This window comes from Echinops telfairi, unplaced genomic scaffold (genome assembly GCF_000313985.2).
Source record: "Echinops telfairi isolate 266 unplaced genomic scaffold, ASM31398v2 ScPeMD7_5805;HRSCAF=6673, whole genome shotgun sequence".
Lineage (NCBI taxonomy): Eukaryota > Metazoa > Chordata > Mammalia > Afrosoricida > Tenrecidae > Echinops > Echinops telfairi.
Window position 1 is genome coordinate 3449170 of NW_022109704.1, and position 9140 is coordinate 3458309.

The following is a 9140-nucleotide window of genomic DNA, read 5'->3' on the forward strand; positions in this document are numbered from 1 at the left end:
TGCATTCTTTCCAAAAATCGGGACTTTTTAAAAACTCTGCGGGACATGGAAAAAATTGTCACAAATCGGACTGTCCCGTCAAAAGCGGGATGTCTGGTTACCAGTAATTGGCTCCCCCTTTCTACCCCACCCTCTCTCTACCCTCCCAGTATCGCGACTCTCACCACTGGTCCTGAAGGGATCATCCGTCCTGGATTCCCTGTGTTTCCAGTTCCTGTCTGTACCAGTATACATCATCTGGTCTAGCCAGATTTGTAAGGTAGAATTGGGATCATGATAGTGGGGAGGGGGAAGGGGGAGGAAGCATTTAGGAACTAGAGGAAAGTTTATCTTTCATCATGGCTACATTGCACACTGACAGTCTCCTCCCCATGACCCTTCTGTAAAGGGATGTCCAGTTACCTACAGATGGGCTTTGGGGCTCCACTCCGCACTCTCCCTCATTCACAATCATATGATTTTTGTTCTTTGATGCCTGATACCTCATCCCTTCGACACCTCATGATCACACAGGCTGGTTAGTTCTTTTAGGTGAAACTGGGTAGGTTTAAACCTTTTAATTAATAGCTGAGGGTTTAACTATTTGCACCACCCAAGATCTTTTTCTTAATGTTAAATTATTGAGCAATTAACCAAAAACCTCGCTGCTGTGGAGTTAATGCTGACTCATAGTGACCCCCTGTGGGTTTCTGAGACTGTAACTGTTTACAGGAGTAGAAAGCCCAGTCTTTCTCTCCTGGAGCTGCTGGTGGGTCAAACTGCTGACCATTTGGATCGCAGCCCAACTCGTAACCACCATACCACCAGGGATCCTCGGTTGAGCAATACATTACCACAAATAAAACACATTATAAACAGGATGGGGAAATAAAACCTGTCAAAAAGTTTGGCTTCAGTGATCATAACATACACAGAGCACTGCCAAGCAGTGTTCTGAGTTTGCACATACGAGTTCATTCCATCCTCATGAAAGGCTCCTGGGTGGGGTGGGGGCACCATGGGTAAGTAACGGGCTGCTAACCCAAAGTCATTAGTTGTGGCTCACCAGGAGTCAGGCGGGAGAGAGTTCTCGCAATCTGCTTCCATAGAGGAAAATAACACCAAACCCACTCCCATCTAGTTGATTCCAACCCGTAGCAATCTTACAGCACAGAGCAGAACTGCCCCATAAGTTTTCCCCGGCTGTCATGTTTGCAGTCACGGATCTTTTCTCCTGTGGAGTGGTTGGGTGTTCAAACCACTGACCTTTCAGTTCACAACCAAGAGCTTAATCATTTTACCAACAGGCTCTGGCCTTAGGAAAGAGGTATTATTATTACTGCCCATTTTACAAACAAGGCTCAGAGAGGCCTCTCCTCAAGAAACTTTCTTGAGAAAGAAAGAGAGAGAAGAGAGAGAAAGAAAAACAAGTTAAAGGGAAAAGAGATTCTCAAGAGAATAAGCTCCTAGTTTAGTTGTTAAGGTACTAAACCGAGATTCCTCCCTGGATTATTTTTTTAAAAATATCTATGATTTAAAGTTAAAATGAAACACAACTGTTTTATTCTCTCTGGAATGTCCTCAGGACTTTCAAGACCCAAATATTTTGTACTTTGAATTATTTGTTGAAACCATGTGTATTCAGAAATGGAAGACAGTTTGAGTGAGTTAAAACATTTTTGAGGTAATAGGTATTTTGGTACATTAGCCGGTTATTAATATCCTGAAAATTCTTCTGGTGCTGGTATTGTGGAATGAGACCCATTTCTGCAGATTCACAAACTCACACAGGTCCCCATCAGATAACAGTAGGCACTAAAAGTGGGATAAAACCTTCCCACCAAACACCAGAGGTTAAAAAAAACACAAAACTTTAGAACCAATGAAGACCCTCCTGATTATTGTTACTTTTTAAGAAATTAAAGATTATATATACATGGGGTACCCAAAAAATCCCGGATTTTTTCAAAGCTATGCATTTAAAATTAATTTTTATAAAACAACCTTATCATCTTGAAAGTACTCTCCATTACATTTAATATATTTCTCAAATGTTTACTTATTGAGCAATAACCAAAAGCCTCACTGCAAAAATCTTCTATTCCATTCTTGGAAGCGTTTTTCAAACTCATCTGTTTGGATGACTGAGTACCTCCCTCAGTTTTTTTCCTTCGCCTCTTCTAGGTCTCCAAATCTGTGTCCTTTCGTGTGTCTGTACATTCTCGGAGTCTCTCTTCATTCTTGGAAACAAAAAGAAATTGAACAGAGCGAGGTCAGGAGAATGGGTGTGAGGGGCAAGAGAGGCATGCTGTTTTTTGCCAAAAACTGGCGCACTGAGATGGCTGTGTGAGCAGGTACATTGTTGTGGTTTCAAAACCAGTCCCCATCTACAAATTGGGCCTGTTTTTGGTCACACACTGTTAGGCAATCTTTTCAGAACCTCTAAGAGAAAGTTTGATTAACAGTCTGATCTGGTGGAATGAACTCCAAATGCACTATAAGCTGACATTTGTGTCTATTCTCGGGAGGTTGATGGAAGTCTGGAATGATGTTTGTCATCAATCAACATTTCACCTCTTTTGAAATGAGAAAATCACTCATACATTTGAGTTTTCCCCGTATCGCTGTCCTTGAAAGCTGTGTTCAACATCACAAATGTTTCTGTAGCACTTTTACTGAGCAGGAAACAAAATTTCACAGCTGGACACCATTCCCTTACATTGGACATCACAAAAAAAGAGGTTCGATCGAACCTGCTTTTACGAAAAAATTCACCGTGACCAGAGAGAACCTTCCCACACGATGCTACTGGGTGCACTAACTCAGAGCTAGTCACTGGATGCTCACCTAGTGGGAAAAATGCGTACTATGAAAGCTCCATGGAGCGGAGCTTTTTTCCTGTTTTGGGGAATACCCCCTCATGTATATGATCCATAGCTAGTGACACACATAGATTCATAGACAATAACATACAATCTAAAAGCCCAACTCACTGCCGCTGAATGTTGATTCTGATTCATAGCGACCCTATAGAACAGGGCATCATAATGGGGTCCTGTGGGTTTCAGAAACTCTTTCTGGGAGTAGAAAGTCTGTCTTTCCCCCATGGAGCAGTGAGTGGTTTCAAATTGCTGACCTTGTGGTTAGCAACCCAATGCGTAATCAGGAAGCCACCAAGGCTCCTTAGGCAGGAGGGTAAATAAAGATGAAATCATTGCATCAGGCCATCCAGGTTGACAGCAGCCACCATGATCATGTGTCTCCTTGTGTTGCAAGAAACTTTCTCCCTGAAGTTTCTTTGTAGAGTTGCCTCCATGCAGCTGAGCCCATTTATTTTCATAATTTGCACCCCCTGGCACTCCTATAGTTCATTAGTGACTTAGGAAATCAATTTATTGTGTGGAGATCACGTTTCCCCCTACATTTCCTCCCTTTTTAAGAAAGCAGAAGAGAAAAGTCAGTATCACAGTTAGTGACATCCTTGCAGTGCCTATTTTTGTGAGTGCGAGGGAAGCAGGGTTAACTGTGTTTCTTACTGTGGGGTAAAGTCAGGAGTGGCCTGCTCTTACCTTACATGTACTGATACTATTTTAGCCATTGCATACCACACTTTACTGAGACATCGAATCTAAAACAAAAGAAAGCAAAACATTAAAATCTAGATTCCAATTCCACCTTGCCGTTAGAAGCCTCATCCTCCCCTGTTAAAAGGCCCTCTTCTCCTGGAGTTGTGGGCCCTAATGAGAGGATGCCAATGAAAGACTTGTGAGTGGAGGCACCGGGAGCCCAGGTATTCTGCTTTGTCCACACAGGCTCATTGAATCTCCAGATGTGAGCTCTCTGGAGATTACATAGGTTACCACTATTTCCCCCAGATCCTAGTCCTATTTCCCACAACAGGATTGTAAAATTTCCAAGGACCTGTCTCAATTCATGTTAATAATATCATTAATGAAATAGCTAATAATTGTATATCCAATATCTCTTTATCCATCCGTGTATCTACATTAAGGCCTATGCTAAATGTTTTGCATAGGCTGTACTCATATCTACCTTATTTTATCCACCACATGAGGTACGAGGAACGCATCTACATTCACTGTCTCTGTTTGACAGACAGAAACTGAAGCACTGAGCCCCTAGTCTCAAAAAAGCCCAAAGCAAGCTCACTGCTATTCACTCACTTCTGACCGGGGAGAACTGCCCTGTGGGTTTCCGAGACTAGAACCGCCACAGTCGGGGGCAGAGCGCCTCCTCCCTCTCCTGAGGAGAAGCTGGTGGTTTCAGACTGTGCACTTTGCCGTTAGCAGTCCAGCTCCACTGCGCCACCAGGGCTCCCGAGCCCCTATTCCAGCCCCGTGTACTTTCTCTCCAGGTTTTTATTTTTCAGGCAAGTGAATCCAGGGAAGTCTGATCTGTTTCTCAGACAATTCAGGCTTTCTCCAACATTCAAGAGTCATGAGGCCTCCCCTTCCTGTCCCAGAAGCCTGGAGTGCCCTGAGGGGATATTGCCTCTTCCCTACCTGCTCACGCCCAAGGACCCAAGGAGGGCTAGCCAAAGGAAATGTAAATCTGGGTCACTCAGTTTTGCATTCAGTTGTAAATGACTGCTTTCTCCTTAGGGTTTCCAAGGCTGTAAGGCTGTCCAGCAGCAGACCACCACAGCTTGCTTTCCCCGAGCAGCTGCCTGGTTCCCGGCACTGACCTCTCCGTTCGCAACCAAGTGCTTGTAAGCACAACTCCCTGCCCTCGAGTTGATCCCAGTTCACAGCGACCCTCTAGGGCAGGGAAGACCTGCCCCGTGGGTTCCCGAGACGGCAACTCTTTATAGGAGTAGACAGTCTCATCTTGCTTCCTTGGCGGGGGCTGGTTTTGAACTGCTTTCCTTCTGCCCCTGTGAGTTTCTGAGACCGTACCTCTTTACGGCCGAAGAACTTACTGCCATTGAGTCCATGTGACTCACGGCAGCCTCCTGTGGGTTTCTGAGACTGTTGACCATAGTAGAAAGTTCAGGCTTTCTCCCACGGAAGCTGCTGCTGCGTTCAAACCGCTGACCTTGTGACCAGCAGCCCAATTTGTAACCACTGTACCACGAGAGCGCCTCACTGTACCACCCACTGCTTTTAGAAGTGGGAATACATGTATCTAAGAGGAAGACCAGGGGAAGTCTGTGTGGAGGCTGGTTCCAAGGCTCTCCCAGGAGGCTCAGGGCTCGTCCCCACATTCATGTCCACCTGGAACCCCAGGCTGTGACCTGATTTGGAAACAGGGCCTTTACCACTGTACTGAGTTGAAATCATCCTGGGTCTAGGTTGGAACCTCAATCCACTGACACGGTATCTTTATCAACACGAGGTGAGGCAGATTGGGACACACGGCAGAAGTCCAATGGAAGACAGAGACGGAGAATCGAAACTCTGCTCCTACAGGACAGGGAACACCAGGCGTCACCAGAAACTAGAAGAGGCAGGAAGAATCGTGCGTTACAGCCTTGGCAGGGCGAGGGGTCCCACAGACACCTTGATGCAGCCTGGACTTCCAACCACTTAGAATTCTTGTGTTAACATACTAAGCTTGTGGTCATTTGTTAAGGCAGCCTCCCAAAACAAATGCCGTTTCTGAGCAGCAGTCTGGTGTAAGCTTTCCTCCAGGGCAGGAGACATTGCTCAGGACAGCTGCATGTCCAAGGACACAATGCAGCCAGGCGGTGCTCTTCCTGCGCTGGCCTGGCCTTGAGCTCAGCCGGCAGGCCAGCATGGTCCAGGCTGCTCAGTGCCACTTTCAAAGATAGAGACGTCCCGAGGCGCTCTGGGCTGAGCAGGGCAGGGAAGCTGGTTAGGCCCATGAAGAAGCCAGTCTGCCTCAAGAAAAGGTTCTCTCTGGGACCCGGGAGCCCCCACTTCTGATTCCCTTTTCTCTGCAGCCCCTTCCCTTCCCTTCCTTCTTTCCTCAAAGTACACTTCACACGCCACCCCTGATTACACACAAATCTCCCTCCCCGCAACTATGAAGAATCTAGTGTTTCTTTGTGAGTTTAGTTTTTCATGGTTGTTGTACCACATGCCACAAACATCCTGGCTTAAAGCAACACTCATCGATTCTACACTAGCTCTGAGACCCGGCATCCAAAAGGAGCACCAAGGGGCGACAGTCAAGGTGCCAGCAGGGCTGGCTCACCCTGGGGGAGAATTCTCTGGAGAGAATCTGTTCTTTGCCTCTTTCCGTTTCTAGGGGACCCCACCTTCCTACCCTCCTGGCTTCTGTCATGATGTCACCTTCTTCCCTCCTTCTTGTCAGCACCTTGAGTTTCCACTCGGCATCCTTGAATGGTGCAAAGGGTTAATGATCCACTCTTAGCTGCTACCTGAAAGGCTGGCGATCTCATCTACGCAGAGCGACCATGAAATACTTGGAACTCTGCTTCTGATGCATTATGCGGTGCGAGTCTTACGAAGCACAGGCCTGTACTGGCACACTCGGGGTCGTCATCGCCAGAAGCACCCCCAGGGCAGCTGGTTTGGGGATGGCAAGTAGCCCCTAGATGAACGTACTCCCCAAACCAGCTGCCACCAGGTGACCGACCCTACATCGCAGTCACCTCCTAAGTGTCAGAGCAGGCTTACAATTATCTTTTTATTTCAGAAGTAGACTGTCAGATATTTCTTTCAGGGTGCCTATTACACTGAAGACTCGCTTTGATAATCCAAAGGAGCCTTGGAGATGCAGGGGTTAAGTGGTGGGCTGCTGACCTCCAGGTCAGAGCCGGGGAGGGCGCAGAAAGATTTTCAGCAAAGGGGACAAACTCAACTTTGGCATCAGGGGCGGCTTCCCTCTCTGGTGATCGTGGAGACAGAGGAGAATGGTTCATGGGCAGAGAAGAGTCTGTTGAAAAAGGGGAGCCCTCAACATGCCTCCTGTCACTCTTTCTGACCCTCTAGCATGCACTCTTCCCTGGGTGTTTTCTGCTTAAGAATATGAAGTTTAGAGTCTTAGGACTTTGGTCAGGACAGCTGCCCAGAGCTGGTCGCCTGTGGTGAAGTGTTAGGCTGCTGACTGAAAGATTGGCACCACGTGGGAGAAGAGACGCGGCCACCGGCTCCAGTCAGGAACACAGCCGTGGCCGCTCTGTGAGGCAGGCAGTTCACTGTGCCCCAGGGGCACTGCGAGTCAGACGCACCCAGCAACATGCCACACTGCCAGCACTCTGGTCAGAATTCCTGGCCCTCAATAGCAGTGGGAGGTTGGCCAAAATAGTCAAAGTGTGTAAAATGAGGATCCTACCGCATCACGTTGCCTTGTGTTAGAGTGAGTAAGAAAGACAAAATACAAAGCGCAGGGTCTGTTGCACAGTTAGCAGTCATGAGGCATAAGCGATTGTTGTTTCTGATCTCCATTGCATCATCAGTAGCATCTCAGACCTCCCAGTAGCATCTTGGGAGGGGCTAGGCCTTTGGGACATGCCATCTTCTGGAAGCCCTTATCCCTTTCCATCTCTCTTTCTCAGCCTTTTGGGGTTCTCTGCATCTACTGGCTCCCAACAGTCTTCCTGCAAACCAGGCTGTCTGCCTCGGTCCCTTCTCTTCTCCTCAAGCTCTGGCTAGTTCTCATCTCATCCCCAGCAGTCTGCATTAATATTCCAAACTGCTGGTGGACGTGGCCACCTCGATGGCTAACAGGAATCTCAACTTCAAGGTTGGAAGGGCCTTTCAGCATCTTTGAAATTTCTAAGGTAATTTGTTCTCCCTGCATTACCTTACTGAAAGTACCATCATCTCCCCAGCTCCTCTGGCCCCAAACTCCTTCCTCTCCAGACCTCTTCAAAGTGTAAACCACCAAATCCAACCAAGTTAGCCTTCTACAGTTCTCTTAAGTCCATGACGTCATCACTGTCCATTCCTAGCCACTGCTTGAGGACAGACTGCGTGTGGGCAGCTCTGATCGAAGCACCCACAGTCCAATGAGCCATGCCAGCTCCGTGGCAGACCTTTCCTGGAACCAGGCTGGACAGGGTGAGGATTTTTAAGAGAATAAAAATTGTTTTCTCCTTAATTTTCTTTGGTTTAAGCCTTGTTTGAGGATGGGGAATTACTTGTACCTAAAACAATTTGACGATCAGTTTGACATTAAAAAGAAGAAGAAAGAAAAAGAAAAATTGGGCACCACTTTATCTGTTTCTCAAACTAATAAAGACATTCCCTGTTTTTGTCTCTATTTCCTGTTAGGAATACAAAGTTTGGTCTTCACAGCAATGTTTAACTTTGTCCTGTTACCAGAAAGGAGTAAGAAACGGTTCCAGGGACCCCTGAGTCCATTTGAGGAGCCAAGAAGTACCGGGGACTTCCCTGTGGCCCTCCCCAGACTTTGCCACATGCGACCCGATTCTGTTGGCTGGTCCTGTGGGTTCCTGGTCTCCAGGAGTCCTACTGATAGATAAGGGAGCAGGGTCCTGTCAAAGCTTGACCTTCCTTGGGTGAAAGGGGTTGGGACATATGTGTCTCATTTCCTCTGAATGTGAGTGTGCACATACATTTGTGCTGCCTGATATTTGACGCTTGGCGGAGTCCTGGTGGCACCGAGGTTACAAATTGGCCTGAGATCCAAAAGGACCAAAGGTCAGCAGTTTGAAATCACTAGCGGCTCCTAGGGAGAAAGATAGGGCTTTCTACTCCTGCATAGAGTGAATCTCAGAAACCCACAGGTACAGGTCTGCCTTTCCTATCGGGTCGCTCTGAGTCAGAACTGACTCCACGGCAGTGAATCTGGAACGGGAGGGGGCTCAGTCTGACTGGAGTGAGAACATGTTGGTGGTCAATGTCCAAAGCTTCTGCGGTGTAGCAGCGCAGGAAGAAAGTTTAACGAGGCCAGACACAAAGCCCTGTCTTCAAGCCGTTTGTTTACCTTGCACAGGAAACCAGGAAAAGCCAGCCAGGAAAGGGATCCACTGCCCCACACCAGGCAAGAGAGGCCAGGCTCTGGACTCCTGAGTATTTCTCCTTCTCCGCCTGCCCCCACTGTGCCCCTTCCCACCATCCATAGAGCTCCTGCCACACTCCATAGGCTGGGGTCTTGGAATCTGGTGGGTGTAGCAGCCATGATTCTTCAAGGTGAAAAATCACACACACACACACACACACACACACACACACACACACACACACACA